The following is a 10,317-nucleotide window of genomic DNA, read 5'->3' as shown; positions in this document are numbered from 1 at the left end:
CTGGCCGTCCTCCCGCCCGGCCCCACGCTTGCACTTGCTAAGAGACAGAGAGAGAGGACAGAGAGGATGGGAGACAGAGAGAGGACCAATGCTTTAGTAGACGGATAAGGATCAAGAGAGACAGAGAAGTTAGTGGATGGGACGACGGGTGGAAGTGGGAGCTCGTTTAAGTACCGGTTGGTAGTTTCAACCAGTACTAAAGGAGTCTCATTAGTACCGGGTGGAGTCTCCACCCGGTACTAATGTGCCTGAGGGTTTTTAGTACCGGGTGGAGCTCCCAACCGGTACTAAAGGGGCTCGTAGGGGCCTCCTGAGGACTAGCAGTTAGATCTGGTACTATTGCTCATAATAGTACCGGGTCCAATTGCAACCGGCACTAATGCAGTGGATGAAAGGCATTCTATAGTAGTGGATGTATGTCTATCGTACACATGCATATCAGCTAAGCTACATGGTGAAGGAAAGGTCAATGCAAAGTCCATCTACATTGACAAAGCGAGACACTTGAAAATGAATTTCCTTTTTTATATATATCTAGGGTTAAGAAATGGTTTTCTATATAGCAAGCTGGCATATATGACGATTTCCTTCATCATCATGTTGGCCGTCTGGCCCGGCCCATCAACAGAGTGCAGAGCTAGCTGCGGCAATGAATGCATGCGTGCATTATTGGAGGCTGCTGTTCGTGCATCTGGATGGGAGTGTAGGTTACGACGAGGCATACATGCATGTCGAAAATGAAGGGAATGTACGCCAAAATAAAACGAATGTGCCAGTCGCTCACCCTGCATTATTAGCTACTATCTTCCCTTGGATAGCAAAGTCAATTTAGGACTCTGGTTTTTTGTTCAAAAACCCAACTTTGACAACGATTTTTTTTCTTAATTTCCAGTTTTAACTTTGGCTAAGTTATGTAAATTAGCACTCAAGGTAATTAGTCATCGTTCTAATCATGGCATGATTAGGACGATGAACCTATTAATTAACTGCACACTGACTATAGTAAGCTCCTGACCACCTGTGTTGTTAGCTGTGTAGTAGGATGGATGTAGTAGGTATCACTCGAACGACTTATATATTAGACAGCGACTAAAGCAGCATAGTTGTTACGCTTATTGCCATGTGTTATAGCATCACAAGGTATTCATTAAAAAAAATCTACTTTAGCTATAGGAATAAAATATCCTCATGCATACTTCTAAAAAGGTTGTTATATACGGTATTTACTCATCATATGCATATATTCTCCCTCCATTCCAAATTATAAGTCGTTTTAAAATAAGTCGTTTTAGGATTTTTAGATTCATAAATATTATTATGCATCTAGATATAGTATATGTATGTCTAGAAGCATAATAATATCTATGAATCTACAAAGTCAAAACGACCTACAATTTGAAATGAATGGAGTACATCGTATCTTCTTATATGCACATTCTCGTGATGCTGACCGACACTATGGTACACGAAACATTAAATTGTGATGTTGAGCAGTAATGTTGTTGGGATGCTGCTGGGTGATATGGACATACTATGCTTCTGCTCAGTTTCCAGTTTCTTGACGTATCCATAAAGTTAGTGTGGTCCATGCATGTATCTCCTCCCAATTGTATATATACTACGTACCCCTAGCCGGCACTACCATGTGGACGTGCATACATTATACTACTATATATAATCCAAAAGAAGTGACAAGTGCAAAGGAGACACGACTCGCATATACATTTTTGCAGCAGAGATGCATGGTTTGGCCGTCAGTTTCATGGGGTAACCTGCAGGGGACATGTTGCCTGTATGCATGTGCGTGTGGTGCAGCACAGGACAACAAGCTCGTGATTTTAATCAGCATGTCACTCTCAATTTTCGCCGCAGCATAGGGAATCTGCTGTCAATGAGTGCAGGAATTTGACTAAGATGTCTCTCCGACAATATTAACTAGTGTGGTTTCAGTGGGATTTATACGCGCCTCTCGTAGCTTCTGTATCATATCCGTGGCTGTTCACGAGATTTAACAGTGAAATACAGTGACGTTGTTGTTGTCCTCTCACCGGAATGCGTTGCCGATGTACACAATGCAAATCGCTACACAAACGTCTGTACCTGATGAATCTTGTTTTTGCTTTCCTCAAAAAAAAATTCTTGTTTTTGCACAGTACATGAGTACTGGTTTTAATTTCCAGCCTTTGATTAAGAACAATATTCGTCTTCCGTATCATCACTGTTCGTAGATGGTGACACAAAATTTATGCGGGAACAGTATGTAGGAGAACTATACCTGAACCTACTGGAACTGTAGCGTCGGTTTTGGGACCAATCCACCCACGATGTCACCAAACAAGCTCATGCAATGGTTACTGAAAAGAAAACGAACACTGCAATGTTTCAATTATAATTACGGTGCTCTGTCTGAGTCTGACACCACAGAAAGTTCCCCACAAACCGAACTCCCAAGGCCTACATGGTGCGTAGGAAGAGACTGCCTTGTTTAGTCGCCGGCATTGATGAGCATACAAAGGTAGTTTTCGGGAATCTCTCACCGTCACTGCCGTCAAGGAAGGCCATCACACGCCAACATCAGGCATCACACCGTTTTAGAAACTTCAACATTTCCAGAGGTTCAGTGGAACGGTTTGGTATCACAGGTTCAAAGATCTGACTTCTGAGATGGCGAGAAACAAGTTAACAGACTGTACATATTGATAGCAAAAACAGACTACATGCCCTCCTGTCACTATATGTCCTCAGTTAGCTCTTTGAAACAAATGGACATATTTACAAAGCAGCAACTCTTAGTCAGTATTCAGTAATTGGTCTCTGCTAAACGTCGTTTAGGGCATGGATAGGGTATGGCTCCTTGATATGTTCTTGTAAGCTTCCAGTATGTAGGCCGTGACTGCACTGCAGACTGCTCCATCGCGAAGATTGCAGTTGCAGTATTGGAAGGGTCCCTCTTCCTCTGCTTTTCTGATTACAAATATAGTGCAACAGAGCTCCACTTGGCATGCTTCCCAGTGCTTTATTCATCAAATCCATTTGTGAGAGACTAAGTTGAAATGTCCCTTCATCTATATGTGATGAGTGATTGACTAAATAATTTGAGACTTTTCCGATTGATTTCATATTTCATATGTGCATGATTACGCTAATAGCTAACCGGAGGTGTGAGTTGTGTTGTGGTGTGTTTGTGCATATCTTGTGTTTTGTGTGTCTTGACTTCTGATGTGTAGGTGTTGGATGAGACATGCATGGCGGTTGATGGCATGGGGTGAAGGTCAAGCGAAAGGTTCATACCGATAAACCAAGAGCGGTGAAGGGTGGATACGAGTAGGCTTGGATCGAAGGATACGAAGAGTTCGGGTGGAGTCATGGGCAATCCCCATGGTGCATTGAAGTGCAAGAGTACACGAACGGGATGGAGACGACGTCGATCGAATCAAGTGGGAAACATGCGAGTCGAGTATGCGGTCCAGGAGCGGGAGTGAAAGAATTGGAGGCGTCAAAGGCTTGGAGGAGCTCGGACACGCGTCGACATCGGTTAGTGATGCCTTGCGGGGCGTGCAAGAGGGTTTGACCAGTTTGACATCAAAACCGAGGGTGAGTCATGCCTGGTGAGGTGTGCAAGATGGTTTGCCAGTTTGGGCCTCAAAATCATGGGCGAGTCTAGTGTGTTAGACAACGTCGAGTCGGAATACGCGTGACACCATCGCGAAGCTTGCGTCGAGGCGAAGCGAAATCGTGAAGATGTCGGGTCCGTTCAATGTACCGAGAAAACTTTGATGTTTTTACCCCTAGGGGTATTTGGTTCGCTGTGCTTCATGTAAGGTTATTTTGGACATTTGCCAAATACCTATATATATATATACATATATACATACATACATACATACATACATACATACATACATACATACATACATACATACATACATACATACATACATATATATATATATATATGAAGGCAGCCATTCTCTTGGATCTTTGGAGATGGGCTTTTCATTTGTGATTTGTGTGGGTTCTAGTAGGTGAGCGAGGGAGAGAGATAAGAGGTTCTTGTTTGAGTTTTTGCCTAGAAGTAGCTTGCAACGTACATCCACTACGCTTTGATCAGAAACGCTTAAAATGTAGCAGAATCAAAGTTCAAATTTTATGCTCAATTTGTTTAGTAATCATGGTTATCCAAAGTTTAATGTCGTTATATGGAAATTATAATATTGATGAGCTCAACTATTTGGATGCCAAGAAATGATATGATTTTCAAAGGTATTGAGCGCAATAAAGCTTTTTTCCAAGAATATGTTTGATCTGATATTGTATCGGGCTAAATCTGCTTACTTCCCAAATATAGAAGAATGGTTAGATGATCTGGTGTAATCTTTTCCCCTCACCCCCTTTGTTTTCTTGTACATAGCTACTCCTTTTGTAATACCTTATTTAATTTTAATATATAACCAGCAGGAAACCCTCCTATTTCATTAAAAAAAGGTTGAATATCGTGCTCAATTTGCTCCATTTGTTCGCACGCGTAGCAGGCCGGCTATCCAGCGGGCTGGTGCGACCAGGCGTTGACGCAAGGCAGGCGGACCGCAGCACGCCCAAGAAAGACGGCCTCGCCAGGCACCGGTTCAGCCGCGAGCGGTGGCCGGCCCAGCTGGACAGCGTGGCCCACCCAGCAGCGCGCGTCAGCAAAGGCAGGCCGGCAGCAGTTTTTGGCCCAGCTCGGCGTGTGTGGCTGGCCTAGCTGGGAGCTCTGTGACACCCTAGTTTGAATCTTGGTAGGTTGTTAATTTTTAATAAATTTGTTAGAATTAATTAGGGGTGAGTGCAATTGTTTGAAAATAAAAATCATTTATAAATTTAAATAAATGAACCATATACTATATAAATTGTTTGTTGCATACGATGCACAAATGTTTATTGTATGAAAAATGTTTGTTTGCTCAAACTTGATTAGTTACATCTCTAAAAAATTTAAATGCTGGAAAATAATTAAAGCTCAATTTGGGCCAAATCCTTCCAAGCATCCCGGCCCAAACTCTCCTCTCCCTCCTGTCATCTTCTCTTCGGGCCGAATCTTTCAACCCATCTAAACCCAACAGCAGCCCACCCGGCCACCCCTTTCCCTCTCTCCTCTCACTATTTATTTTCGTTATCGGGCCAAAATTCGCATCCAGGCCGAAGCCTATTTAAGCCCGTCAGCAGCCCAATCCACCTCCACCCTCCTCTCTTACTTCCACGCGGGGCCCACCCGTCATCGCCCTCCTCTCTTTCTTTCTTTTCCCCTCCGCCGGTCAGCAGCATCGCACCGCCATCCCTGTCGGATTGAGCATGCCCCGCCCCTGCGGTCTGAACCTGGACGCCCCCAAGTCCACCTCGCCCCTCTCCCTTCCCGTCCCGGCCGTTTCCCCACCTTCAACCGAGCAACAGAGGCAAGTAATTGCCATTTATGCGATGATTGCGACCGCGCCGTCCGCCTCCAAATTTCTCTCCCTCCCGAGCTCTTCCTCCACTATAAATCCCGTGTGGCAGAGCCCTGCCTTTCGCTCTCCCACGCCGCCACCTCCACTTCCCATGCAAGAATCGCCGACGATTTTGGCCGTTCTCCACTCGCACAGTGAAGAGCTCCGCCGCCCCCATTTGCCGCCTCCAGAGCTCCTCTCCCTCTCCTCCTTTCTCCCTTGGCCTCACAGGGACACGGTGACACATCCCCCACGCCCAACCGCGTGAATCCCAGGCCGCCACCTCACCCACGCCGCACGCCCGTGGCTCCTTCCGCTCCGCTCCGTTAACAGGCTGATTCGCCGCTTCTCCGGCTGAACCGAGGCACCGAGCTCATGGTGAGCCTCCCCATCCTCCCCTCTTCCAATTCCGCCACACACCGGCGTCCCCTGTGCGCCGTAGCGCCGTTGCACCCGACCGCCGGTGAGCTCCGCCACCGCGGAGCCCTGTTTCTAGGCGGCACAGGCGAAAGGACCGAGCGAGCGCCCTTGGCCGCCCGATCGGCTATGCGCGCATCAGATCCGCCCAGGGGACTGGTCAACCAAAGTCAAGAATGCCATTTTTTGCAGTCTAGCCCTGAGAAATCCGGAAATCCAGCCAATGTTTATCTATCTCTTGTGCAACTTACAAGCTACCTTGCTAACGTCATAAATCACCTCGCTGATGTCATAATTCTTATTTTCCAGTGATTAAATAATTTCAGAAATGCTAGATTTACAGTTTAGTCGCTCGTTAGTAAAATGCTTATAACCGTTTTAGGTGATTCTTGCACTCACGCGTTCGAAGCGATGAGCCCATTCTTTTAAAATGATTTTCATACCGTTTTATCACTATTTGATGTATTGTTCTTATACTTTTGTATGTATGTTTATTTTCAATAGTTGCTATGAGCAGCTTTTGGACAGATCAATAGTACGTGAAGTTTGGACAGCGAGCTTGAAGAAGGCAAGTGTTTTTGTTGTATACTCCTTGTTTCCATGCATTTACAATAATATCACGCTTTGTTTTATGCTTTATACACTACATCGAGTCAATTTGCTGGGAATTCTATGTAGGGTTTACTAGATTTGTTCTTAACATTTCTTGAAGCCCTTAGAGAGTTGTTTTATTTAAGAGTAGTTCATATGCTTAGTTTGCTCTACATGGGTTGGTTTAATCTTAATCTTGACTAAGAAACTATGCAACAATGTGGGTTGGTAATGTTTTAGCAACATGGAACCTTAGGGCTTGAGCAAATGTTTGTATGATGGTTTATGGAAATGAGAAGAATGGATTTAAGGTTACATGGATGCTTATGTCTTGCTCAAGTTAAGGACCATTACGTGGAGCGATCACCCAAGAAACCCGTGCAACCATGAGACCTAATCGGCTTGGCAAATTAATTAGGACAAATCAGTGATGGGTGTGTCTAGACGGCGCTGATGAGGGCAGGGCCAATACTCAACAAGGAGTGTGCCAACAACTATTGGTGGATCCTTTACAAAGGCCTCCTACTGAATCCATGCCAACACGTTAGGAAATGTGTAAGAGGTTTGGCCACCTCGGCGTGACGGGTATCACGACTCGTGGGTAAAACTGTACAACCTCTATAGAATGTAAAATTTGTTATAACAACCGTGCTCACGGTCTTAAGCGGCCTGGACCCTCACATGTTTAGCTAGTGGTTTGGTTTGAGAAGTGATCTTTAACCTTTAAGTTGGATTTTGGGTTGGGAAGACTAGTAATTTGGTTTTGTCAGCCTTCCTTGATTTTAAGCCCCTCGTACCCTTACCTCCCACACTTGTAGAGTTTCAATGTTCTCACCATTTTCCCTTCAACCCCTTGCTATTCTAGAACCGCCCAAATTTATCTGGCTTAAGTGTGCCAAACATCGCCTTAAATGCGATCAGACACGTTAATCGGATCAAGATGGCAGTCTGTTAGGTTCCACCCGATACAACCATGTATTTGAGATCGAAACAAGCAAACAAATACTCGTACGAAGATGAGCCCAGAGATTACAACAATTCAGATGAAAATATCACAGAGGTCCATATTTATTTATTACAAATTGAGTTCAAAATTCATAAAGTGGTTCAAAGTTCAAGTGCAGCAGAAAGAAACGATAATCTAACGACGATACATGACATCATGGTGAAACCGTCCATGACATCACTCACCACGGTCCTCGTCCATCGAGGACGTGTCCCACTCAACCATCCATCCCGGAGGGAGCTGGCACGGCTAAATCAAACTAGCGACCATTTCATCAATTTCATTACTTGAAAACAAAGCCACAAGTAAGGCTGAGTATACTAATACTCCGCAAGGCTTACCCGACAGGTGGTATCTAATCCACCGACTCCTAGACATGCAAGGCTTTTTGGTTGAGGGGTTGTTTTTGCCAAAAGCTTCTAAAGTGGGTCCTTGCTTTCCAGTTTTAGCATCAAATTCTAGTTGATTAACCATTCTAGATAAGCATCTATTCTAAGCAAGCATGGTAGAATAAGCAATTAAATCAAGCCTCAATATTAAGCATTATCATTGTTCATCTTCTTACTCAATGCAACATCATAGTGGTCAAGCAGACTCAATAACTGCGAGAAACAGACGATTCGAATCGAATTTCTTAACCTTGTTGAAGCATCCCCACATCAGCGGAGACTAAATATGTTGCAAATATCAGTCCCAGGAGGCTGATAGCACATTTATTCAACAGATAATTCAGTTACCGTACAACTCCCGAGGGAGTTGGCGTGAAAGCCACGCCGCGATAAGAAGCAAATAAATAACAACGGCTAACCAAGCGACTGCCAAAAGACAGCACTCGGGACTACACGGCAGTAGAAGCATCTTGTGAAGGCCAACACCACAGGCAGCATTGGGTGCGGACACAACCTCCTACTCAAACTCCTCAGCGACGAAGTCCGGGTCTTCCTCTGTAGCAACGAAGCAAGGGTGAGTACAAAAGTACTCAACAAGTCCAACCCCATCCACAGAGGGGGATACAAGCAAGTATATGCACAGGATATAACAAGGATAGGCTAAGGTTCATTTGCAATAAAGTTAGATTTTCACCACATGCACGAGTTTGTTTTCAAAAGAGTTTTTGGTAAAGCTTTTCTTTTAGTAACCGAAACATTGAGTGGGGTTGATCCTACACAAAGGATCCAAATTTTATTGCTATCGGACTCCCCATCCACCATAGCTCACGGCACAACTGCCGGACACTTCCAAAATCCAACACACGCCATAAAAATCATTCATCCCCAAGTGCTAGTTATGTGACCAAGCCGTAACTCGTCCAATGCTATGGACACGGCTACTCGAATAGGTTTTAACTCTGCAGAGGTTGTACACTTTTCCCACAAGTAGGGTACCGCAGCACGATCACCGTAGTGCCGGTGCGGATCCTAACAAAGGCATTACCCACCTTAGCTATGACTGACTAGTCCACATGGAAGCAACCAAGGGGTTAATGACCTACCATCGAGGTCTTAACCGGGACTTAAGTCACCAAGATCTTAATCCTTTTTCCATGGGCTCCGTTGCTCACCAGCTCACCCGAAGACTAGCAGTTTAACTAGTGGGATTTATGCTAAGCCGTTGCCCATACAATGGTTGAGTGGTTGCACGATGGTTGAATTAGGCAAGATGACACATCAACTCGGTCCTTAACCATGACGAGATGGATATCTCTCAACCTTGCTCAACCACTAAGGTACGAGCCCAACATTCTGGCATTTCACACAAGAAACACCCATCCATCTCATCTAGCATTTCTTGCCTTTACACCCGAAAACCCATTTTCTCATTTGAAAACACTCACACATTTATTTTCTAAATAAACCATGTAGTCGTGATTGAATTTGAGTAACGAGTCCCTAAGCATTCTAGCAGTAATTATCATCTAAACAGAGCAGGTCATATTTAGAGATAAATATAGGACACCAAGGAATGATCATAACAATCAAGGGGTGGCTATCCAACCATGTCTTGCAATAAAACAATATATATTTTTATAAAACAGGCCAATAGGTTGTGTTTAAAACTAGGAATAAATATGCATCAAAGGGTGAGATTGGACTTGCCGTTCTCAAAGCCTTCCGGGAGTTCCGGCTCGTGCTACTGGTCCTCGGGCTCGAGCTCGCGGTCAAACTCCTCCTCGTGCTCCTCCTCGGGTACTCCGCGATCTACGGCACACACAAACGGGCACACAAATAAATGAAAAGAAAAATAAGATTTTACCCGTTGAGCTCCGAATAGAGAATGCGAACGAAAAATAGGTAGAATGAGTATTTTCGGGAAATTTGGATATGGATCGGCGGGAGTATACTGGAGGATGACGTGGTCGAATTTGGGAATAATTTGGGGGAAGTTTGACGCATGAAATGTGAGTTAAACATGGATTAGGAGCTTAAAAGAGAGTTTAGGACTAATCCGCGAGAAACCAAGGACCTATGTGTAAATATTTTTAGGTGGTGGAGAGGCACATCTGCGAAACAACCTTTGAAAGAGGTGGAAGGGTTATTTCACGAAATAGGGAGAATTGGGGGTTAGATCAGAAATTTGGGGGAATCTTCTCTTCCTCTTCCCTGGGTTGCACAGGGAGAATGGGGGTGGCTCGGTGGTGGCCGGCCGGCTGGGCAGGCCATGCCGGCGGCGAGCCCCGACGGTGGGAGGGAGGTGTGGAGGCTCCGTTTTGCTTTTACCTTGGGTGAAATGGTGGCGTGAGGGGCTCCGATGGGTGGTGGCTAGGAGGTGGGCGGCACATGGCACGACAGCAGCGGCGGTTGGCGCACGAGACAGAAGGGGAGGGGCAGTGGCACTGATGGCTGG

The sequence above is a fragment of the Setaria italica genome, chromosome IX, assembly GCF_000263155.2.
Source record: "Setaria italica strain Yugu1 chromosome IX, Setaria_italica_v2.0, whole genome shotgun sequence".
In the NCBI taxonomy this organism is placed as follows: domain Eukaryota; kingdom Viridiplantae; phylum Streptophyta; class Magnoliopsida; order Poales; family Poaceae; genus Setaria; species Setaria italica.
The sequence above is the reverse complement of the archived record's forward strand: the minus strand, read 5'-3'. Positions refer to the sequence as shown.